General features: G+C 35.0%; 1 protein-coding gene across 3 annotated transcripts in view; it reads right to left on the bottom strand.

The window, feature by feature from the left end:
• The window catches only part of DIAPH2 (diaphanous related formin 2), a 953710-nt gene that overhangs the window by 594536 nt on the left and 331766 nt on the right, over positions 1-27408 (bottom strand). The window lies entirely within an intron of this gene.

Raw genomic sequence — 27408 nt, 5'->3', positions numbered from 1 at the left:
GTTACAATGGTTCACAAGTAAAATGACACTCTTGTAGATAAGCAAGTTACTCATTTTTCTTTGTACAAGTCTATTTCTGTATAGAGATGTCAAAAATTAATTTGAAGATATAAAAGCATGCAATTAATGTTACACTATGGTAAAAACTATGCCCATTTCAAGCTTATTTCTATTATTCTGTGGCTTACCAATACATGATCAGAAAGCATGATGTCTTAATGTCAAGAGTATTCATTTAAAATTATATCAAGTAAGCAAGTTGTATTTACAAAACCAGCAGCATGGGCTGAAATTGTTTGTCTTCCTTTTAGCATTTTAATTTAGAGCTTTCTAAATGCAAATTAGGGAAAGAAAGTCTCTGCTCACTAGATGGTATAAGTACATATTTTTTTCTTTTTTTAATATCACAATTGTATTAGTGGTGTTATTTTATTGGTAGTGTGTTTACATGCAGCCTTCATGCATGGCTCTCAAAATACTTTATAAATATTAAAATAATGCCTATAATTTCCCTCCAACTAAATCTCTGCAATGTACCATTAAAATTATCCTTCATAGAAGGCAAATAATTACTCCTTTTATATTAAAAAATAAAGTGCTATTTTGGACAACTGACTTCCCCAACAGACAAAAACTGAGCAATATCAGAATGTACATCCCCCCCAGGATATAAATACAAAATAAATCCATGGAACTTAAAAGATCTCAAGCTATAAAACTCCCTCTGCTTTGGCCTTTCAATTCTCAGCTCCATTTTTATTACACGGCAACTAAAACATTACTCAGGTGAAGCAGTAAAGGGGAGTTTTGAAAAAGTCATCAAATCCTCTCTGTCAAGCAAAGATAGCAAAGGAGTTTGAAAGATAAAGCCTTTTGTGCAAAATAACTCATCACAGGTTCTCTAAAATTGAACTGCTAAAATTGGTGAAGCTTGTTCACATTCACAGAAAGGTATTCACTCACTTGGTAAACTACCAATAGGGAAAACACTTCTAATCCCAGTAACATATACAGTAATAAATTTGTGACCTTTTTAACCAAAAAACAATGTCTACTTGGTTTTGTATTTTTCACTGGATAAAACAAAATAAATCTCATTTTCAAATGGTTAAATAAGTTGATTTTCAACTATCGGTATTCATGCCTACATATTTTAAGCTATGTATATTGCTAGACAAGTATTCTTTAAAATCTACACTCCAAGGTTGCTTAAAAAATAAAAGTATCTTCAATGGATTTTATACCTACTTAAAATGGATTTTTGCATATTTTAAAAAACTATAGTGAGTTCTAAATTTTAGCAGGGTTTCATAACATAAACTCACTTAAAATTTGCCTCAATGTCAATTTAAGTAGCAAACAAAATAAACAAGATAAGAAGAAGCAATAGTTTCTCCACTTTATGACAATAATTATTTCATTTATTTGATATTTATGGGACTATAAAAGTTGGATTGACTTCACAAAATAGAATTGAGCAGAAATAGTATTTCAGTTTTTCTGACATGCATACACATGCATACACACATGCACACATGGGAAAAGTTGGTATGATAGTAAAACTCAAAAACCAAGCATTCATTATCTTAAAATGTAACACAGTCAAAGGATTTCTGATAAGATTTTATTTTCAATTGAGTGACTCATCTATTTTCTGGATTTTATTTTATGACATTAGCAGTGGTCTGATATTCACTCAATGAAAACATAAATCAGAAGCCTGAGAGAAAGAAAATAAAGTACTAGCTTCCCAATCTACACAGAAAGAGGATTATAGTTCTACATTTAATATGAAAATTTTCAAAGCACAGCCATTAGCCATGAAAAGAAATCTCTTTCATGTTCAACAAATTCATATAAGAAACATTAGAAATATATTTATAGATCAAGAAGAACTTCAACTTGGTCTCTTACAATATAATCATCACGACAAATTCTAAGCAGTGATTAATGGCACTGGTTTTCATGTACATCATTCTATTTAATCATACTAACCTCCATGTTAAAAAAATATTATTATAATGACAGATGAAACTGAGATTTAGAGAGGTTAAGACACCATCTGCCCCTGGTGGCATGGCAGCCAGGATTGAAACTCAGATAGTCTAGCTTCAAATAATATACTCTCAAACTGTTACAAAAAATAATAATAAATAACCTCTGCAAGAGTAATAGTTGGCAGATTATATAAGAACCTACCAAAAACATATACTAATGTCTAGCCTGAAGGCATCACTGCTAGCTAGTCAATGTATAATCTTACAACTAAAGAGAAAAGGAATGACAGAACCAGAAAAAAAGATGAATTAACTCAATTAAGTCTTCTTATTAAGTCTTCCTATTGTTTTCTATTTATACTCTTCATTTCTACTGGTATTTATTTATTTAGAATGCTTGGTTTAGGTAAAAAGAAATCAACCCTGTTTTCCCCATCAAACATATGTAAATATTACAAATTTTTTGCACATATCAACAGATTTAATACCGAAAGTTTATAATGGGAAATTCATTAAGTCAAAATTTCCCATTGGCTTACACTGTCCCAGAATAGTTAGTTCCAAGGAAAAATACTGCTTTTTTTGAATACCTCTGACAGCTTCTAACAGGGAAGATATAAAGAAATATTCATCACAAACAAAAAATAGGGAAGATATAAAGAAATACCCAGTACAGCCACCAGTTAACATAGCTCCCACATTCCACTTCTCTGCAAATAAATGTCTGAAGCATAATTGGAACATGCTACTCCTATTTTAACTGAAACACTTCATAAGTAGAAATTTTAAGCCAGTAATCAGTACCATTCTGATTATCGTACCATTCTGTCAGCAAAGGTTATTCCCTTTTAAAGCCTTTTCTCACAAATGACCTCATCATCATCATCGGGTGTGCATAGGTTGGCAATTTCCTTTAGCATCTGTCAGAATGCCTACCACAGGAAGTACTCAATAAATAGTTACAAGAAAAAATATACGAAATGAGGAAATGAATGAATGAACCATATAAGGAATGATTACACTGTCATCAAAGGTAAGTCAAGTATCAGTATATAGCAGACAATACATTTGTTAAAACCCATAGAACTGTATAACACAAAGGCTGAATCATGATATAAACTATGGACTTTAAGGATAATAATTTATTAATATTGTTTCATCAATAGTAAAAAATGTACTACCCTAATGCAAGGTATTAATAATGTGAGAAATTCTGAAGGAGAGGAAAATTATATGGGAACTCTGAGATTTCTGCATAATTTTTCTGTAAGCCTAAAACTGCTCTACAAAATAGTCTATTTAAAAAATGAACAGCATATTTTCAAATTAGGAAATGCTACACCTGGCTAAAAAGCTAAATGTTTATTATTATTATTACTATTATTTTTAAAATAGTAAAAATAAAAATAAAGAAATGTTACTAACACTTCCAATGAAAGTTTATAGTCATCAAAAGACAGAGGAGAAAAACAATGAACACCATGTGTATTATTTATTATTTTGATTTCTAAAATGTAGCAGTGCAAAAGCGCCTCCAGCAACATATACAAAAATGTATCAATCTACATATTAAAATAAAAATCCTTCAAAACAACCCAAATACAGACTAATAGAGCAGAGATACACGTGAAATTCAAAGTATATTCAATGCAACACAAGTCTCAAATCACTGGAAAAGATAAACCACCCACAAGCAGGCTTGCTCAAAGCGCTGACATCTGATGATGTTAGCTACAGTTCTGTAAGGTCAGGTGGGAATAATATGTTTCTCTACACCATCCCAAGCTGAGAAATGATAGCTAGGCAAAACTGTTGAGAGATCTAGAAGTTAGGTGGCACTCAAATAGACTGAGATTTAATAAATGTCTTTCATAATAATGCCTTAGAGAGACTACCACAGATCCCATAATCTGGGGGAAAAAAAAAAAACCCTCAAGGGTAGGTTACTTGCCAAGTCTCATCCTACAAAGTTTGTGACAAAAAAGAATCACACAATAAATCACACAATAAGAAATCATGCCTGGTTTATTAAATCAGTAAAATATTATATTCCCATATACAGAGTAGGAATTAAATGTGTAAATGAGATCAATAACAACAAAGTTCTCTACAATATAATGTAGCTGTCAGAGAATCAATCAAGCTTACTACTCTTCAGTGAAGTCTGTGTGCCTGAGAAAGCAAGCAAAAGCAGTGTCTCTGGATTTGACTCATCTACATGGTGAGATTTTTAAACGATGATCTTTAAAGCCACTTTCAGATTTCAAATGATTCAGTTTTGTGACAGAGATATGACCCACTTAAGTCTCAGGAAACTTGAATACCTTCCATGTATTGCTTCACCATTACAAGACATCCAAGCCAACAGATGTACGATGATAGTGAGCTCCTCCCAGAAAGCAGGAGAAGCTGGCTGGGCTCCAACCACAAGTATAAAAGTTAGAAGTAGACCGAAATGCTGCCAAGAGACTGTCACAAATGGAGACTCAGGAAGAGAAATAGGAAAATAACAAATCTAGCTCCGTTTGAATGGAAGCCAACGATCATGAATAGCACTACTTGTATAATTTCTCTTGAGTCCCTATCACAATTATTATACTCTTCTGTTTCCCTGAAGTAACTAATGTAAAATGTTTATCTAAGAGGGAAATTCTAGTTTCAATGGTCCCACTAATTTTAACAACAACCACAACCACAAAAAAACTACAGGTTATCTAAAAATACTTTAAAACAAAATTAAAAGGCAAATGAAAACTTCGGGAAAAACTGCAAACTGCAAAAATGGTGATAATGGGTTAATATAAACATATAAATATATTTAAAGAAATAAGAAACATACTATACCTGTAAAACAAAAATGTGTAAAACTATATGAACAAAAATTAGACAAAAACAAATGGTCAATATGTAATAAAGCTATTTAAACATAATGAGTAAGCAAATAAATATAAATAAAAACAGTAAGATACAGTTTTTCACCCATCAATTTAACAAATACAATATTTTTTAAAATCATGACACTCAGTATTTGTGAGTGTTCTAAATGATTGCTACTCACATATGGCTGGTAGGAATCTAAATTTGAAAGCCTTTCAGAAGCAACTTTGCAATACATAACAAGAGTTCAAAACAACTCATATCCTTCCACCAGTAATTTCAATAAGAAATTTACAAAAAGATTTATATACAAGACTATTCTATGTGGCATAATAATATCAAATAATTTGAAACAATCTAAATATTGAACAACAGGGAAATAAATAAATCTTAGTAAATAAATCAGCAAGAAAAAATGAATGAACCTATTGAAAAGTGGGCAAATCACATGAACAGGCATTTTTTAAAATAAGATACACAAATGGCCAACAAACATATGAAGAAATGCTCAGCATCATTAATCATCAGGAAAATGAAAATTAAAGTGAAAATGAGATAACCACCTTATCCCAGTCAGAATGGCCATTATTAAAAAGTCAGAAAACACAGACGCTGCAGTGAGATGAGATCACACCACTGCACTCCAGCCTGGGCGACTGAGAGAGACTCCGTCTCAAGAAAAGAAAAAAAAAGTAAAAAAACAATAGATGCTGGCATGGATGTGGTACAAAGGGAATACTTTTACACTGCTGATGGGAATGTAAATTAGTAAAATGACTATGGAAAACAGTATGGAGATTTCATAAAGAACTAAAAGATCTATGATTTGATCCAACAATCCTACTACTGGGTATCTACTCAAAGGAAAATAAGTCATATCGAAAAGATACCTGCACTTGTATGTTTATCATAGCACAATTCACAATTGCAAAGATATGTAACCAACCTAAGTGCCCATCAACTGATGAGTGGATAAAGAAAATGTGGTGTGTGTGTGTGTGTGTGTGTGTGTGTGTGTGTGTGTGTGTGTGGAATACGACTCAGCCATAAAGAAGAACATGATAACATTTCTTGTAGCAATTTGGATGGAACTGGAGGCCACTATCCTAAGTGAAGTCATTCAGGAAAGGAAAACCAAATACTGCATGTTGTCACTTATAAGTAGGAGCTAAGCTATGGGTACACAGGGGCATGCAGAGTGAGATAATCGACACTGGAGACTCAGAAGGGCGTAGGTTGGGAGAAGGGTGAGGGCTGAAAAATTATCTATTGTGTACAATATACACTATCTGTGTGATGTATATACTAGCAGCCCAGGCTTTACTACTACGTAATTTATCCGTGTAATCCAAAACCAATTTTACCCTAAAGCTATTGAAATTTAAAAAATAATGATAATAAATCATAGTATATTCTTACAAGGGAGTTTTATACAGCCAATAAAATCATGTATTTGCAGAATATTAGTTTATGTTCCAAGAATAAATATTAGATTCAAAAAGCAGGTTATAGTATATACTACACACCAGAATAAAGTACTTATAAAAATATAAGGATACACACACAGTAAAAAACGAAAAACTGCAGACATAGGGAAACCATCACTGAAAGAAGAGCAAAATGAATAAAACGTTAACGTGCATTTTGACTTGTTCAAAGCTGGGATAGAGAGAATGATGGTTACTTCTAAATTGCAATTGCGTCATATAAATTCAAGAGACCTTTTTAAAATCTCTCATGCTTCCTAAATGATATACAATGAACATACATACTATGAATGAACACAAAAGGAAACATGAAAATATCCCCCAAGGCAATGCTTGCAGGAAGGAAAGAGACCCTATTTTGTGGAACTTACAATGACAGAGGACATACAGGCCAGATTACAGGCATTTGCAAGAGCAAAAAGTGCTTCAACAGGCAGCAGGAGATAAATATACATACATGTCTGAGATCTAACCAGCAGAAAACCCAGTATGATTTTCTCACAGCAGTACTACAGTAAAGTACACAAAAGATGAAATGAGGCCATCTTATTGCCTAGCTAAATAGAAAAACGGATTCAAAAGGAACTTTTGTTACTCTCAATGTTTAAGAATAATATATTACTAAATTAAATGAGGTATACATTCAATGCTATGAATGATTCAGATTTGAATACTGGATCTACCACTTAAAAGTTGTGTAACTTCAAGCAAAATACTTAGCTCCTTAAACCTTTGTTTCTTCAACTACAAATTTGAGATTAAAAAAAATAGTACCTCTATCTTACAAGGAATCTGCTAGCATTAAATGAGGAGACTTAGGTAAACTCATCCAGCACATTATTTAGCACAATTTAAATGCTCAACACTCAGCAAGTGTCTTCTGCTATTTTAATGATTGTCATCTACCTTTTGCACCTCCCTAAAGTTTATGTCCCTAAAGTCAAACACGTTCCCATAAAGCAAAGAGTAGTCACACAAAGAATTAGTCTGATTTACGACCTATCTTTTGTCAATCGACTCTCTCCCTCAAAAGGTGCCCATATAATGAAATGTACAAAAGCATGTGCATTTTGACTTGTTCAAAGCTGGGACAGAGAGAATGATGGTCACTTCTAAATTTATTCCCATTCCTATTCTATTCTGATTACCAGCTCCACTAACTCCTTGCTTCACTTACACACATTTTGCACATATAAAGGTGTGAGTTCAGTACCATGGGCAACCATGAGAACACCGAACATAAACACCACACACAGCCTATTTTTCTGCTAGATGGCACATAACCCAATTAACTTACACAGAAATATTCTATTTCTTGCAAATAATCTTTAAGTTTATAAACCACTTAAGCTATTATTGTTCTAATTTCACATCTCTGAATTACTGAATTTTCTAAGAATATTGACTTGTGTAGCAGTTTCTAAGATATCCATAAACAGGAAGCACATAAAAATGTATTGAAGTCAGATACGAAATAAAATATTAATATTAATTGTGCATTTTACATAAATATAGCCACATATTTAAGCAATCCAATGTTGAACTTTTTTGAAGGGCAGTGGTAAAAATCAGCTTAATTTCTGAAACTTCCAATATTTAACATTTATCAAAAATCCTTTTAAATTTCAAGTTTTCATATGTTAAATTTCAAACCTCAAATTAGAATAAAACTGTTGCTTAAATGGAATAAAGTATCTAATATTCAAATTAATATTACAATCCTGGTCTATTTTCAAATATTATTCTTATCACCTCTCTGGTTCCTTTTCCTGTAAGCCTTAACCAAACTTAAAACAAATGAAATCTTTTTTTTTTTTTTTTTTTGAGACAGGGTCTCAGGGGATCCTCCCACCTCTACCTCTCAAGTAGCTGGGACAACAGGTGCATGCCACCATGCTCGGCTAATTTTTTTATTTCTTGTAGAGACAGGGTTTCGCCATGTAATCCAGGCTGGCCTCAAACTCCTGGGCTCAAGCAATCCACCCACCTCAGCCTTCCAAAGTGCTGGGATTACAGGCATGAGGCACCATGTCCAGCCGAAATCCACTCTTTCTCTAAATCCTGCTTCAAGACTAATTTCTTTGGTAAAGATGCTTAGAATACCCAACAAACTGAATCCAGGCCTTTCAACTGTCTGGCTAGAGGTATATATTCTGGAATACACTATGACCACATTCCCTTATTTAAAATATCAAACTGACACTCAATATCTTGTACATATCTAATTCAAGAGACTGAAGTCTACTTGTTGATTAATCAGTTATATGAAGGATAGCTACTGTTCCCCACCTTGCTATATTTTGGACACTGTAGAAAATAGATCCACATTCATTTGCTCATACTATTTCATGATATGCAATTTCTTTTTTGCTCCAGAAATTCAGACTTTGCAGAATCAAAAAGTTAAAATACTATTTTAAAATTCTTTACACAGCATAACTCCTGAATTTCTCTTCATTAACTTCATGCAAAAATCATTCCCAATAATGAAGGCGTCCCATAGATCAAGACTACTTATATGAATGTATTCATATTTCATGCTAATTAGTCCCTGTACACGTAATCTCTTTCCCTAGTGTGTCCAGTACATGTGTCTCTGTCCTGCATTGCTCATTAAATCTGTTATAGTTCATTTGAGCACTACATCACTGTGACTGAATTAGACATTTCAGAATCCAAGGCCTATGATTCCTTCCTCTTGTGTATTTCTTACAAAATCTTACAAGCAAAGCTGTGGTAGTGTTGTAGAAATAATGCATACACTAGCCGATATGTTTTGTAAGTGTATAAACAAGGTTATCACAAAGGTAGACTGGTATCCTCAAACCCTCCATTGTGCATGCAGGTAATACGCCCAGTATCTGACAAGGTTTGAGAAGTAGCAACTCTTATTCTTTTTAATGGGGACCTCTGAGACCAACAGTGTCTAGAAAAATACCATGCTCACTGTTACACAGAGACTTTTCCTAGATTACTGTATCCAATCCACACACACACACACTTAAAAAAAAATTAAGTAACAGAGAGTGTTCAGTAGTTACGATGGTAATATATTCCTCCTCAACTGTAATGTTCTGAATCTAGTTTTTTTTATACGAGAAAAGAGGAGGTTATGTTAAAATAACTCAGTGGTACAGGGGTCTCAAGTATGGATTAATTTTTAAATCGTTACATGATGGTAGTTTGATTTCTCTCTTTCTTCTAGTCCTAAGTCATGAAAGAACATTGCTGCAGGATGAAGTTTTTGACTTTTTTTTTTTTTTTTTTTTAGAATGAGTTCTGTATAATCCCAAGGAAAGATATTTTGCAGACTTGACAATTCCACATTGATTTCCACTTTTCTATTTTTTGGAACCTTAGGCTAACAACATTAAAAAAAATCTGTTCTGTATATACCATGTAGATTATTTTAAAGATCACTCTATATCATACATACGTTTCTACTCACAATATGATTGAAACTGTTAATTATCTACATACATAATAATAAAAGTGGACTACAATGCTTGTTGAAACACTTATATTTTTCATTGACTTTTTAAAATCCTAATTTCTATAAACAAATAATTCTGACCAAATCCTATCTGGCAGTATCTGGATCCTTTTGGTTTTCATTTTTAGCAGTAATAAAAGTACTTGCCTTTATTAAGTTTAATTCATAAAAGTGTCACAGTAAAAAAAAATGCATACCCTAACAATGTCTGCTCTACAAAAAAAATGATTTCAGAATTTGTATATTTTAAATTCAAAATCTCTGTTACATTATAAGAAGATGGCTTTAAGACATTCCCAGCTGGCAGGGCAGTTCCCTCATGCTAATTACTAGAACAACATAGACATGAAATATTAGAAGTCATCATCAAAAGAGCAAGTTAAAATCACATTGGCCCTTTATACCAGTGTATATTTTCTTTTGAGGATGCTTGTAATTGATATCTACTCATAACTTTATCATCATCAAGATATACATGGAACATATATAGTTTTATTTAGAGTTTGAAAATTTACACTGATCCAGCAACTCTTTAAAAAAAAATTACTGATATGTACCACAAAGTAACTTATCCTGAGGGAATTTACCAATCCTTGTGACAGTAACTGGTTTTCCAGCTCTTTTCTTTCAAACATCTTTAAAGAAAGTGTTTACTTATGTTGTTATACTATTTAGACATTCTCTATTGCTTTGTTTTGTTTAAATACAGAGACTTTAAATAATTCATAAAATTCTCTATTTAGTTAAAGTAAGCTATGACCATTTTCAAAAGAAGAGAGTGAGAGAAAGAGGGGGAAAAAAACCCTACAAGGAGAGCAACAAAAGGACTAATGGAAATGACCTTTCAAAAGGACATTTACTAGCATTCTAATGCAGCTGACTTAGTTTATTAGATCTGGCATCTTTCTGATCTCTGACGCTATTATCTAACTTAGGAAAAAAATACACTGTGAATGTAAGGATTTCAAATATTTAAAGTTGGAAACTGGTTTTAATTGTTTGCTAATCTTGCTCATAAAAATCTCACATTTTCATTTCTTGACACGGAGCGGATATCTAGTCTAGATATATCTATGGAAACCTAACTATATCTGAAGATCAAATATTCTCAACAAAATTTTTATAGCATATTAGGAATTGTTTTTCTACCAGAAAAAGAAGCAACCTCTTTGTAGATGGCTGGCAGTGAATTTAAGACTTTCAAAATACAGAATCCAGAACCTTTGGGAAGGATACCATACAATGGTTTACACATGTTCCTTAAAGGCATCATACTGTCGTACTTAGAATTATAGTCCTTTGAGTAGACCAGGTCTTTAGTAAATGGTTGTGTGAAGTAAACAGTTAATGATCCCAATAGAGATACTGAATTATTTGAGGAAAACTGAAAACTTAAAAGAGCCAAAGTAGTTAGTCACATAAGTCAGACTCTCTGAAACAAAGCAGTACATCCTTTAGGCAAAGGGTGCAAATAAAATTAAGTTTTCATAATATACTCTTTTAAAAATATTCCAGGAAACTTATGCAAGTTCTTTTGTAATTGAGATAATCTCTTTGAAATACTTTCTTCACACTAAAATTTGTGGACTTGAGTGCTTTTTTAAGCGGAGCATAGCAGTAATAGATGTAAAAAGAGATTAAGAATGAGGTAACACACCAGCCCCCCGAGAGCTTAAAAATTAGGGAAATTAGAATAGAAAAAAGCCTACAGATAATGGCTATTATTATTAATAGCTATCTAGTGGTGTTAAACTGATCAGTTCAAAGATCTGGCACTAAATTGCCTAACCAACGCTCAAAGTTCCAATCAAAATGACAAGTATAAATTCAGGAAATAGAACAGTAATTTAGTAATTTGAGTAATGTAAAATAATAGCCCTTATCAAGTTCTAAAACCAAATTTTATACTTTTTCTCTATATAGAATATGTACAAAACTCTTATTCTCACTACTTTACGACATGTGCAATGTCTTGCCTCAATTTATATTGCAGTAAGCTCCAGACTAGTCTCTGCCTCAAGACCAAATGGCCCCTTCTCCATCCCCAACCAGGTCCCAGACATCTCTCAGACCATAATCAGAGTGATCTTTATAATTATTTAATCTGGCAGTGTTACTTCTCTGCTTAACATATTCTCATTCCATGTTAGTTTTTGAATAAAATCTAAACTCCTAAATACTGCAAGCTAGGCCATTAGTGAGTAGGTAACTTCCTCCCTTTATGCCCTGATTTCTTACCACTTTCCCTAAAGTATACTACCTATCACTTACACCAAACAAGTTAGAGTTTCTTGAAAACACCACCGTTTCTCAAACCTTAACACATGCCTCAATGTGTACTCTCATTGTGTCTAGAATTCCTTGCTACTGCAATCCTTTTTCAATTGGCTAATTCCCATTCTGACTTTGAAATTCAGATCTGGCATCAACATCTACTGGGAATTCTTGCTTACTTCCCTTCATCTGAGTTCGGTGGCCCTCCCTCCTCTGTGGTCCTGCAATATCCTACTCTTCTCTTTTCTGGCATTTACACATGCTATGATAATAATCGATTACCCATCTATCTTCCCCACTATCCTTGCGTTCCCCAAGGGCACAGAGTCTTATTTATGTATCCCTAGCATTCAGCACAGTGCCTAGAAAATAAGTATGCATTTAATAAATGTGAATTGACAAAAGAAAGCAGAAAAACAACTAGCACTTGCAATTAATATCCTGTTAAGAAGATTAAATACAGTGGGCATTCCCTCGATGGAATGATGCTTGAACAAAAGATGGGAATATATTATGCCATAATAAACACCTTTTGTGCATTGAGGTAGGCTGTAAAGTTTATAGAATTATAGATTTTTCCATTATTTTTCCAACTTTCTGTATTGTATTATCACAGTTTAGGGTGTTCCCCCCCTGTAGGTTCCAATGAATGCATAAGGTTATTCCTCAAAATTTTATCATTTTGCATTCTGATGAAAACTAGTTATGGAGACCTCTTGTCGGGCTCCAACAGCCAATGGCCTCCATACATAAATGGCTCCCCTAAAGTCACCCATGGACATCACTTACAGAAAATACCTAAAATCCCCCTAAGTAGTACGACTTCAGCTGACACACCAAGGCTGAGAAATGCTGCAAAGGGTGGTTAATCAGTGAGCCTTGAAAAGCCAGAACAAGTATAAAAAGGGTAAAAGAAGTAACAACTAATGAGCTGGACAGATATTTTAAAGTCCTGAGTAAAATAATTTGTTAAACTAAACATGAAATCAAATCAAGGCTCAAAAATATGACAAGTAAAGGCACAAAGTCTCTCAAGTATAGATATTGGCTTACAGTTATTTTAAGCATATGTTTCTACTCACTAAAATTTAAGCCATGACCCAGTTTTGAATCATTAGCTATATCATCATGGTACAATTTACACTATTGTGTTTTCATAGTGCCATGAAAAACATTTCACTAAAAATCCACAGAGGTTAATGTAATTTTCCACTTAAAAATGAAACTGATGACAGATTATATACGTACAGTACACTATATCTGAATCAGGGATAGCAAAATTGAATAAGGTGATTTGAAACACACATGGGAAACACAAGGGGAAACACTAAAGTCATTCTGAAAATATGAATGTAAAAATATGAGCTCTTTATTCTTGTGATTTGTTATTTCCCCCTGCTGCCAAATATAGCTTCTATCCCACGAGAAGGCATGGTACATGTATGCATAATACTGTCATATTAGATTACTAGTAAGTATAACAAAACCATCAAAAATATTTGTATCATGCTTTAGCACTTTCAACTGAAATGATATTTTGTCATACTGTTCTTAAACATAACCATCCAATTATTAGTAGAAAAAAAGAAAATAGCTATGATTATAATTTTTGCCAAAATATAGCAAGATGGACTTGTTTTACTATTCTCTCCAGTACCCAATTATTTCTCTATCAGTAATAGTCTTGTTAATTATACCTTTTAAGGATTTCTCAAAAATTTCTCTTCTCCATCCCTACTACCTTAATCTCCTCTATGGTTTTGCTGCAGATCTGAATGATGTTAAGTGGGCAACCCAGGGGTTGTTAAAAACTGTGTTAAGATTTTTGACTTTTTCCTCCATTTCCCATTCCTCATCTAATAAATATGAATTAATTAGACAGGATTTGTGACTCTGTGAATATTTTTCTAAGGGAAGAAAATGGGATCATATGAAACCATCAGAGAAGGTAATGGCAGTCGGTGCTTGCTGTGATGGAAACCATTGAAGAATGTTAAAAAGGAACCTGAGTCACAAACAAGTGGGAAGAAAAGCTGATCATCACAAGAAAGCAGAAGACTAAGTAGGTGAGTATGTATCAAAAGAAGAAAAAAGTAGAGGACACACACCTGCCAATTTCAAAACTGACTATAAAGCTATAGTAATCAAGACATTGAGGTACTGCCATAAAGATAGACATAGTTTGATGGAATAAAAATAAAAATCCAGAAATAATCTCTTACAGTCAATGAATTTTGGATAAGGGTGACAATTATGAAATAGAATAGACTCAACAAATGGTGCAGGGATGCTGGATAGCCACATGGAAAAAAAAATGAAGTTAGGTAAAACAATGAAATTATTAGAGGAAAACAGAGGTATACATTTTTGTGACCTTAGATTAGGCAACAGTTTTTTAAATATGACACTAAAAGCACAATTAAAAAAAAACAGATAAATTTAGCTTAATAAAAGTTAAAACTTTTGTGTTTCAAAAGACACTATCATGAAAATGAAAACACAACCCAGAGAATGGGCGATATCTGCAACAACTCAATGATAAAATGATGACCCCATTAAAAATGAGTAAAGGGGGAAGCTCAGGTGGGCAGACAGCTTGAGTCCAGGAATTGGAGACCAGCCTGGGCAACACGGTAAAACCCTATCTCTACAAAAAATACAAAAATGAGCCAGGTGTGGTGGCATGTGCCTGTAGTTCCAGCTACTCAGGATGCTGAAATGGGAGGATCACTTGAGCCTGGGAGGTGGAGGTTGCAGTAAGCCAAGATTGTGCCACTGCACTCCAGCCTGGGTGACAGAGCAAGACCCTGTCTCATTAAAAAAAAAAAAAAAAAAGAAAAAGAAAAGAGTAAAGGATCTCAATAGCTATTTCTGCAAAGTAGATATACAAATAGGCAATAAATAAATGAAATGCTGCTCAAAATCATTAGCCACTGGGGAAATGCAAATAAAACCATAATACTCTCATACTCATTAGGATGGCTAACATTAAAAGCAGACAATACCAAGTGTTGCAAAGGATATGGAGAAACTGGAACCCTTTTACATTGCTAGTGGGAATGTGAAATGGTACAGCTACTTTGGAAAACTAGCAGTTCCTCAGAATGTTAAACACAGAATCACTATATGACCCAGCAATTCCACTCCTAGATATATAGTGATACATACTCCAAAGAATTCAAGAGACATTCAAACAAGTACTTGTACAGGAACACTAATAGCAGCACTATTTGCAATAGCCAAAAGGTGGAAACAACCCAAATGTCCATCAACTGATGAATGGATAAACAATCTGTGGTATATCATACAACGGAATACTACTCAGCCATAGAAAGGAATGAAATATTGATATATGCTACAACATGGGTGAACCTTGAAAGCATAAGCTAAGTGAAAGGAGCCAGACAAAACGAACACAGATTATGTAATTCCATTTATATGAAATGTCCAGAATAGACAAATACATAGAAACAGAAAATAGATTAGTGATTGACAGGGGTAGGGGTTTGAGGATGGAAGATGAGGAGTGACTGCTAATGGGTACAGGCTTCTTGAAAACAAAAACAAAACCAAGAGAAGATGCATCAGGAAGGTCTTGTCAAACATAAAGATGAAGAATGATAAGAAACAGCTAAGAAAAAAGGTTAGAAGGTAGGAACTAGAGGCAATAGAGAGAGTAGTTTCAGTAGAGTAACAAACATGGGTACCACACTGCCAGGGGTCAATGAAAGGGCTGGAAAGTAGCAGATGCACTGGATATTGACATCACATTGAAGATGATTAGCCATGAAAATAATAAAATCATTTAAATGTTAGGAAGATAGGCACACTGAAAACAATTCCATGACCATTAAAAAATATTCTATGAAATATTTTGGCATCCTTATTTCTACAATGCAATTAATTTTCTAATACCTTAAGAAGATTAAAGCAATAATTATGTAAATGACCAAGCTTATATATGACATTGCCACAGCATTTTACATAATACAGCTTTTTAAATTAAAAATTGCAGTTTATAACTTTTCCTATTATTGTTCTGAATCAATTATTTTTTTCCTCAAAATAAAGACCTGGATGTAATTGCAAGAAAAGTTTAAAAAGAAACATAGGGAGACTCAATGTTTACAAGCGCCTCAGCGTGTTGGAAGCTCTGGTTTCTTTTGGCGTCATTGGAATGCTGCTCTTTATGTAAGTCTATTGTGCAGTAATGAATGAAATGGCTACCGATGCTCTCTAAATAAAAGACTCACTCTCCCTCAACAGAAGCAGGTGCTATCGAACAGCTACTGTTTGCACAGCGACTTTCCAGACAAAAACTTTACACAAAAGGAACATACAAATAATTCCTGGGAGGCCTCCTCTGTGAATCTCCAAGACAATAGCCCAGCTGCAGTAACGCCACATGTGCCATTTTTAAGGTCAGTTTGGTATCTGTGCCTTTTTCGTAGCACTACTACAAGTATATTTATAAGGCACATATCACTTAGAATTAGACATTTGAGGTTATATTACTTGATGAATGTCTTAGTATAAGGTCTTTATTGCAAACAATCTTTTGGCTGTTGGTGCTTACAGTTGTAACACAAGTATTGCTAAGAAGTATCTTTTCAGCACTTTATCACCCACCATATTTTAGATTTATCTATTATTTTGAAAGGTAGCAGTTGCATGTAACTTACTTTGCAAAAGAATTAGATATTCAGCTTATAAAAATATGAAGTGATATTATTGATAATTTAAGAATTCACACTATAAGCCATGTGATTTATAATTTACTTCAGCACATAATTTATAAAAATATTTGTATCTCTATACTTCGATGGTATCCAGCAATTTCTTTAAAATAACCATCAGAATGAATAAAAGGACAGATAAAGCTTAGGTTTCCACCTAAAGTTGTATCAACAGGTTTTCATATTCATTTTGGGACTTCTAAAATTCCTGTAGTACCAGGTGTGTACAAAATAATTTATGAGATAAAACAGCAATGCTACCCAGAAAATGAGAGGAAGGAAAATGATTAGAATCACCTGTTGTTTGTTCTTTTAAAATAATACTAGAATACTGATATGCCATTTTACAAGCATTATCAACAATGCCATTGATACTTAGAAACTCCTCACACAAGACATGCAAAGGCAAATCAGAGCCATTTTAAAGGAAGGCCAAGCAATATATTTTGTTAAACAAACGAACAAAAAAACCCTATCTTCTACATGTGAGAAAAAGCGATGTTGCTTACAATCCAATAATAAGACAATTATCAGTGTTTCAACAGGAAGTCTGATAGTCTGGATGTAACAAGGACAGGAAGAAGGCAGAACAGCAGTCCTTAACCTAAATTCAGAACTGAAAGATCAAGAGAGCCACCTGCAGTTTGAAATCCAGAAATACGAAAATTCCTCTGACCCTCTATTTAAAGGCATTGTTTCTAGGGATGATTCTCCCAGAGCTCCTGATTAATTTGGACTTGGTTAGGAAACTACATCACAGTATAACTCAGATGTACTGCAAAATAATTATATTATGTTTTCAGTTCTATGATCCTTTCCATCTAAGATTTGTGCTTTCTACTTTTTTTACAATTATATGTTAATGCATTCAATAATCAAAATATATTTATTGAGCATTTACTACATTGGTTACTTTTTATTTCCTAACCAAATGGCAACAGAACTTGTATTATAAGTGGTATTTTACTATCAACTATGCAACAATATGAGTCCCCATAAGAACAATCCTCAACTTTTGGGGGCACTATCAAAATATAAATTATCTTGCTTTTTAAAGTGAAGTTTCCACTTTCAAGTTTCGATTACATTGATTCTAAAATGCTTTTATTCTCTCCATCCTCAGTTAGGTAACCATAATGTCCTCATGGCCCGTATTAAACATACCTTCAAATAAACATATCCAAGTTCATATATAAAGTTTTCAGGCAAGAGCACAGACTATTATGAATCAGGGTCTGTTTGGAGTGTTATAAGGTAATGCCATATTTGGTGTTGATACTTAAGTCCCTGCTGGATCCTAGAGTCCAAGGATATCAACATTTAGACAGGAAGAATAGGTTCTTTCCCATTTTCAGCTTTCACAATGGAGGAGAAACTCTTAACTGAGACTTAGGAGAAAGATGGCTGAAACTGTTTATTACTCTGTTCTACCACTTATAAAAATTAATATTACCACATGATTTCTAGACTATTAAAAAGTAACGACTTATTTTAGAGATTATTGCATTCTCAATTGATCTCTGGGTATGTAACTCTTTTTTTGTGTGTGAGATAGTCTTGCTTTGTCACCCAGGCTGGAGTGCAGTGGTGCAATCGCGGCTCACTGCAACCTCTGCCTCCTGGGTTCAAGCGATTCTCCTGCCTCAGCCTCACAAGTAGCTGGGACTACAGGTGCATGCCACCATACCCAGCTAATATTTGTATTTTTTACTAGAGATAGGTTTCACCAGGTTGGCAAGGCTGGTCTCAAACTTCTGACCTCAAGTGATCCACCCACCTCGGCCTCCCAAAGTCCTGGATTACAGGCGTGAGCCACCGCACCCAGCCTGGGTAGGTAACTCTTAAGTCTGGAGCTAAATCTATCAACACTTTGTAAAACCTAACATGATCAAGCATCAAGACTGTTGCTACCACAAGCAAACACTTCCAATACAGTGATATATCGATTTTCTCAGGAATGACAACACTCCGACTCCCATTCAGGGTATCAGAAAAATGAAACAGGGAATGGTGTTTAGTCAAGAGAAGCCTATTAGCCTTCTTAAGAAGATGTGGTCAGAATTGATTAGTTCATCTGTTTTTAACAGATCAGGTCATTCTCAACTTAGGAAAGACATCAGTTATTTTGAGATGGAAATCAAGAACAGTCAGATTTTATTCTGGCTTTAATGATACACCTTTCATATTGGCTAGTTGCTTTGTTTCTTTACCTCTTCTAATCAGATCATACCCCGGAGAAATAAATGGAAATATAAGTGAATCTATTCGTGTCTGCTACTATAGTATAGCTATAACAAAATTTATGTTTGAACACAAACCCCCAAGCACTAACAGGGTTGAGGGAAAGAGGACAAGCCTTCTTTTGGGCGGAAGAGTGATAAATTACTGACACACACAAAGAGGGTGGCTCTTGCCTCCCTAACCTACACAGACTAAAGCATGTCTTTCTCTGATGTGGGAATGATCTGAATCTGTATCTCTTTTAGAGACACTGGCTCTGGAATACGTATAGATATGAATACGCTGGGTGTTCATTTGAAGGTATTACCAAATGTTTTAGAGACACCAGGGATCTCACAGAATTTCTCCATTTCGAAGAGTTTGGTAACATTAACTGATAACATTAAATGCAATATCATATTTTTAGCAAAATCTACACACAAAGTCGAAATATTTTTCCAGGTAAAATACCTTAAATGTAAATTAAAAGTGTAAAGTTTTCTAATTTGCTTTGATTAGCCCATATAATCTAAAGAAACAATATGAATATCTTCTTGCATGAGTTGATATGTAAGAAAACCCCTAGTATCCATCTCATTGTATTGCAGATGGCTAAAATTTCTTCCCAGACTACTTACCTACATATGTTTAGATAGACTATAACTTGCAAGACTGAATTATGTACTTACATATTTTTGAATGCCTATTGATTATTCCAAAGTAATCTGATTTTCTTTGGTAACACTGAAGCAGATTTGTCATCTTTAGCTATGTTTTAATAAAACATGTTTTATGTGTAGCGTCACTGCTAAGATAAGGTATTTGAACTATTTATATAGGTAAAAATTAAATTGCAAAGAAAACACCGAATCTAAAAAATCTCTTATAGTAACATGGTATAATCTCTTCCCTTAATGACTACATTCTACTATAGGTATGAATGCAAATCTGCTTCCAATATACTGTCCTAAAAAATACTTAGAACAGAAAATGAAAAGCCACATTTGGAAATTCTTGTCACTAACGAAATGTCCTGTAAGTCAAGAGGTGCATTATGATGAAAGAGTTAAGAGTCTGAGCTATGAATCCAGACAGTGTGGGTACGAACTCTAGCTCTCCCACTTACTAGCTGTGTGACCTTGGTTAATTTACTTAAGCTCTTTATGCTTCGCTTTTCTCATTTATAAAATGAGGAAAATATTAGTTTTCATTGGGTTACTGTTAGAATTAAATTAGTCCATGTGCATTAAACACTTAAAGCAGTGTCTGGTACATAGCAAGCATTAGATATGTGTTTCTGAGTATTACTGGTATAATCTTTAAAATAATCTAAATCAATTCATAGGTGTACAGAATGATACCCAAACCATGAAATTTTGAATAAAGTTAAACAGAAAGAAAATATTAGAAACAAAGAAAGAATAAGAATAGCAAGTCTAATATCCAAGATAAAGTAATTAAAGTCTGAAAATAAAATCTGCATTATTTCCAATGACAAAATATGATAATAAATAATTTCAAACTACTATTAAGAGTTAGAAACCCAAATTATCAAATAAATGTCTAGATGTGAATAAAATTTTTAATTGCCAAATACTTAACATATCCCTATAGCATATAAACATGTAGTATTTTTTGTTTGTTGTTGTTTTTTTTTTTTTTTTTAAAGAGACAGGGTTTCACTCTCTCACCCAGGCTGGAGTGCAGTGCTGTGATCACAGCTCACTGAAGCCTTGAACTACTGGCCTCAAGCAATCCTCCCGCCACAGCCTCCCAAGTAGCTAGGACTACAGACGTGCATCACCTGGCTAATTTTTAAAGTTTTCGTAGAGACGGGGTCTCCCTATGTTGCCTAGGCTGGTTTTGAATTCCTGAGCTGAAACAATTCTCCTACCTCGGCCTCCTAAAGCACTGGAATTACAGGTGTGAACCACCATGCCCAGCAACACAGTAACATTTTAAGGAACATAAATCTCTCTGATGAGATGAATTTTGAGAATATCATTTAAAAGCTAAAAATAATTATCTTGGAATGTCAGAATTCCAGATGACAATAATTTTTCGATGTATACAATTTTTTTCCAAATTTGCCAAGGATATGTCCAGATTTTCTACAACAAAGTATTAATTTTATAATGAAATAACTTTACTAAAAATAAAATGCTCATCAATAGTTTTGAAACATTTTCAGAGAAAAAGCTAACAATGTAAATAACTTACATTGTAAATAAAAAGCTTATATTTGTGTATAGATATCTACCTGGAGAATTAATGCAGGTCTTCGTCCCCCAAAATTAACCTTCACAGCTGAACTTTTCCTATTCCACCTAACAGAAGAAAAATAGTACCACGCCATCTTCCAAACAAAGGTGGTCAGATTGGACAACACCACACATTGTCAACAGTGAAAGCAGTTTATATGCAAATGTACATAGCATTTTATAGGCTAACCATTTTCACAGTTACTCATTATCCTGAATATAATCCTAAAACTAGAATAGACCTAATATTATTATCCTTACTTTACATTGAAAGAAAAATGTTCAGAGAAGTAAATTGACTTGCTTGATGTCAGGGCTAGAAAGTACAGAGCTGGGATTATAAATCGGTCTTCTGATTCCCAGTCCAGTAATAGATCCTACTCTCTATCAGTAGTTCATAGCTTCACCTCCAGTAATGCAGACTTAGGTTTTCTTTCCCTGTTATTCCCATTGCTTTGACACTTAGCAAATGCTTCCATTATAACAACTGTTTTATTAGACTGTTTCTTTATAGGCATGACGCTCTATTATACTATAAGATTCCTGATGACAATAATCATATAATTTCCTCTTTGTAACCCCAGAACAAGGGAAAGTACTCTGCACAAAGGAAGTGCTTAGTCACTGTTTTCTGAATGGAAACTATAGTGTAAATTTATACAGTACATTCCACTCACCAAGCCTCAGAGTATGTTTCTTTACCAAATGTACTCACATATTAACAACCAATGACTTACTTTCCCTAATCATTTCTATTACTATTCTACTTAACTATTCCTTATATTTCAAAATTATTATACTTTTCATTAATTTATTAATTATTAATTTCATTTATACACCTGAACATCATTTACATTATATTCTTTGTTCTTTAGGAGAGTCTTTTGTAATATTAAGTCTAAATACATTACTCGAAGCTCTCAACATCCATTCATACAGCAATAATACTTAAGACTTTCTTGCTGGTGGCTCACGCCTATAATCTCAGCACTTTGGGAAGCCAAGGCGGGCGGATTTCTTGAGGCCAGGAGTTCAAGACCAGCCTGTGTGACATGGTGAAACCCAACTCTATAAAAATTACCAAAAGGAGCAGGGCGTGGTAGCATGCACCTGTAGTCCCAGCTACTCGGGAGACTGAGGTGCGAGGATCACCTGAGCCCAGGAGGTCAAGGCTTACAGTGAGCTGTAATCGTGCCACTGCACCCCAGCCTGGGTGACAGAGTGTGATCCCCTCTCAAAAAGGAAAAAAAAAGTCTTTCTTTGCATAAGTCCCTAAGGACACTAAGAGGAATGAAAGATGGTCCCCATCCAGCAAGATCTTACCTTCTGGAGTAAAGACAGACTCTTTACTTCTCAAAGAGTTAAGAACATCTGAAGAAACCAAGAGTAATGCCCATCTTACTTGCAACTTCCTCTTTGATGGCTCAAATAATCTTCCTTATATATAATAACATTTGTTAGTAGGTGATAATGAACCCAACTGCAAAATCACCTTGCTACTACAAACACCACATGTCCAAAAGTTAACTATAATAGTCCCTCCTTATCCATGGTTTCATTTTCTACAGTTTCAGTCACCCATGGTCAACTGCAGTCCAAAGATATTAAATGGAAAATTCCAGAAATAAACAATTCATAAGTTTTAAATTGTGCACCGCTCTGAGTAACATGATACAATCTCTCAGTGTCCTGCTCCATCCCGCCTGGAACATAAATCATTCCTTCGTCCAGCATATCCACAATGTGTATGCTACTCACCCATTAGTCGCTTAGTAGTTGTCTTGGTTATCAAATCAACTGTAGAGGTAACGTGCTAGTGTTCAAGTAACCCTATTTTATAATGGCCCTAATGCACAAGAGTAGTGATGCTGGCATACTGTTTTTATTGTTCTACTTTATTATTATAGCTGTTAGGTTCTTACTATGGCTAATTTACAAATTAAACTTTGTCATAAATACGTATGTATTTGAAAAAAAAACATAGTATTTATAGAGTTCGGTACTATCCGCAGTTTCACTGTGGGTTTTATATCCCCCTGTGGATAAGGCAGGGCTACCGTATTGTTAATTAGAAGTAGGGGGGACTAACGTATTGTTAATTAGAAGCAAGTTCCATAAGATATACCTACATGCACACACACACACATGCACACACATACACAAGTAGCTGCAGAGAGCACTAAGTAAATTAAGAATTGTGTTCCTGAGTCAGCGCAAGCAAGGGCTTATTTATATAGTATGCTTCAGGTTTATTCTCACTAGAAAATGTTACAAACAATGACATTAACCATCCTTTGTTAAAATGTATTGATACTGAAGCCTGTGTTAACTAGATTACCTGAACAGAGAAGTGAACGGGTCAACCGCAGCACCGCACAGCCAAGAGCTTGAATTTTCCTTGTCCTTTAGGATTTCTTTTAATCCAGTTGATGTTTCAGTTGAAATGGCATTATTGCCATTAGCTTTAGGGTGCAGGTAGATTTAAAATACAGGAGTCGTGGCATTACAATCTGATGTATTCCCCCAAGGATCTGTTTCACATAATGATGCGACAGTCCTAGTCTTTTGTGATTTTTATAACTTCACTAACAGTCTTAGTTTTTTAGCAGAAGACTTTCTTTTTATACTGCCAATGAAAAATTTATCATTAATACTAGGAATGGCATCAAAATGGATAAAACTAATGTTAGAAAATCTAAGTGAAAATCTATTAATGCCTATTACATATTCAGAGGCAAAATCTTGTTTTAAATTATTTGGATGATTATTCGAGAGAAGTATGTCTTAAATAATCATGGAACTCTTAGAATATATATATTCCACATATATATTAGAATTCCATCCATATATATATAGAATATATATATGGAACCATTATTAAATTTAAAACTAAAATAGCACTGGCCTCAGGTTAGGGGAGGCAAGGAATAGGTAAAGGAGTACACATACTTAAGAAATATGTGATTGTCTGCCCACAGCATGCGGCTGGACTGAGCTCTAAGCGGGCTCAGGAAGATGAGCACGCGGGGGCTCTGAGCCAGCTAAGGGGCCGGGCGCCGCCTGGGGGCGCTGCGGCTGCTGCGGGACGCACCAGCCCTAGTCGCCCGCAGGCTCCGCCAGAGGAGTGGCCCCGCCACCCCAAGGCCCAGAGGACCAACCGCTTCGACCCGTGCCCGGGCGGCGGCAGTGTTGGCCGGCGAGGCGAGGAGGGCCGGGCCCCCACGGTGGGGCGAAAAGCCCTGAAACTTTCTCTCAGTTCCTTCCGGTGCGCCTCCCGCTCGCCCTTGCGGGGGCCCTGAGGGTGGATTCAAGGCCCCGCGAGAAGCCATCTAACGCGGCGACGACTGTTCTCAGCCCCACGGGAACGGCTCGGACGCAGCGTCCCTCTGCCGGACAAGAAAACAGCCATTCTAGAGTAGGTTCCTCCCCTTTCCTTGTTCTTTCCCCTTTCCGGTGCCCATGGCTGACGCGAGCTGCCTTTGGACCTGGGTCCCGGGCTTGAGGCTGGACAGACGTGGGTTCTGTTTCTGAAAAGCGTAAAACCTCAGACATGTCCTGCAACCTCCTGGTCTCCGTTTCTGCCTCTATAAAGTGGGCATAACAAGGTCTGACTCACTGACCTGGGGTCTCAGGTGTGGCGCCCAAACCAGCAGTATCAGCATTTCCTGTAACTTTACTAAAATGCATATTTTCTGGCCCCACTACAGCTCATTGAATCAGAAACTCAGTGGTGGGATTCAGCGATTTGTATTTGAACAAGCCCCAGGTGATTTTGATACAAGCTAAATTTTGAGAACCACTATATAATAGAGACCAATCAGATGAAATAAATAAAACTATTATATAGTAAAGAACCTGGCTCAATAAATATAGTTGTGGTTATTATTATTTCAGGAATAGACAGGCATTCATTGGCACAGAAATTGAAGGTTAAGCAGATGCTTCTTTCCTTTTTGTTTTCTTTTTTTCTTTTCTTTTCTTTTTTTTTTTTTTTGAAACAGTGTTTCACACTTGTTGCCCAGGCAAGAGTGCAATGGCGTGATCTCGGCTCACCGCAACCTCTGCCTCCCAGGTTCAAGCCTCCTGTCTCAAGCCTCCCGAGTAGCTGGGATTACAGGCATGTACCACCACGTTTGGCTAATTTTGTATTTTTAGTAGAGACGGGGTTTCTCCATGTTTGTCAGGCTGGTCTCGAACTCCTGACATCAGTTGATCTGCCCGCCTCGGCCTCCCAAAGTGCTGGGATTATGCGTATCAGCCACCACGCCCCACCCTTTTCTTTCATGCAGGTCATTATAGTTTTGCTTTAAAAAACTGAAAACAAAATAAATATACATATGATTTGGATATTTATCCCTTCCAAATCTCATGTTAAAATAGATTCCCCAATGTTGGAGGTAGGGCTTGGTGCGAGGTGTTTGGATTATGGGGGCGGATCCCTCATGAATGGCTTGGTGCTTTCCTGGCAGAGTGAACTCTACCTCTGAGCTCATGAAAGATCTGGTTGTTTAAGAGTAGACATCTCCCCTTTCTCTCTATTGTTCCCTCTCTTACCATGTGACACACTGGCTCTCCTTCCCCTTCCACCATGATTGTAAGCTTGGTCTCACCAGAAGCTGAGCAGATGCTGGTGCCATGCTTGTACAGCCTGCAGAATTGTGAGCCAAATAAACCTCTTTTCTTTATAAATTTAAAAAAAAAAAAAAAAAAAAAAAGAAATATGTGATTTTCAAGGATCTAGATTTTGTACTGGGTGGTGAGGTCAGAAGTACTTACTGTATTATCATAAATAACTAATTAAATAAAAAGTCACCCTCAAATCAATGATAAGAGTGGGTTAAGAACAAAGGGATTGTGATTAATTCAATTCTATTAATCTGAAATCAAAAAACAAAACAAAATAAAACTGAAGGGATAGGAATAAAGTAGCACCAGCCATATAAAAATAAACATACTTTTACCATGATTGAGCAATCATACTCTTTAGTATTTATCCAAATGAGTTTAAAACTTATATCCACACACACAGGAAAAACCTGAGCACAAACGGTTATGGCAGCTTTATTCATAATTGCTAGAATTTAGAAGTAACTAAGATGTCCTTTGGTAGGTGCTGGTACATCCACACAGTGGAATGCTATTCAGTGATAAAAGAAATGAGATTTCAAGCCACTGGAAGACACGAAACAACCTTAAATGCTCAGTGAAAGAAGCGGAAGCTCAGGGAAAGAATCCAGAAAGATTTAGGCAAAACCATGAAGACAGAAAAATGACCAGTGGTTGTCAGGGGTTTGGAGGGAGGAAGGAAGGCATGAATAGGTAGGGCACAGAAGATTTTTAGGGCAGTGAAACTCATCTGTAAGATACTAAAACGGTAGATACATGATGTGTCAAAACACATAGAACTATACAACACAGAGAGTAAACTCTAAACTACGGACTTTAGTAATGTATCAATATTGGTTCTTCAGTTGTAAAATATGAACCACACTAATACAAGACAATAATAGGGGAAACTGGAGGGGAGGGAGGAGATGAGCATATACATAGGACTTTCCATGCAATTTTCCAGTAAACCTAAAATGCTCTTTAAAAAGTAGTCTGTTAATTAAAACAATAAAAAATAGAATATAGCACTAGTCATTTGTGAATGGCTAATTAAGCACATGGGTTTGTACTATATCACTAATTTCCTCTATTAAAATCAATGTATCTTAAGCAGGATTTAAAAGCAAAAGTATATGTGGCATATGCTGGTCTACTGGCAATGCTGTCACAATAGCAGCAAAGCAAATGCAGTACTTCTCATAAAAATAAAAATGAAGAACCAATAATACCTGAATCTTGTTTTACTACCTTATGTGACAATGTCTGAAAAATAATTTTTAAAAATCACCCCAAAATGTTATAAACACGTACATATAAACTTTTACACTGAATTTTTAAGATGCTAGCCTCTCCTGTTTCACATATGAATAGGCAAATAAAATTAGAGGCTTGTTAACATGACAAGACAGCTGCACTTCATTTAAAATAATTAATCAACTGAATATATATGAGCAT

This window comes from Symphalangus syndactylus, chromosome X (assembly GCF_028878055.3).
Source record: "Symphalangus syndactylus isolate Jambi chromosome X, NHGRI_mSymSyn1-v2.1_pri, whole genome shotgun sequence".
NCBI classification, from domain to species: Eukaryota; Metazoa; Chordata; class Mammalia; order Primates; family Hylobatidae; genus Symphalangus; species Symphalangus syndactylus.
This window is presented reverse-complemented; position numbering and strand designations above follow the sequence as displayed.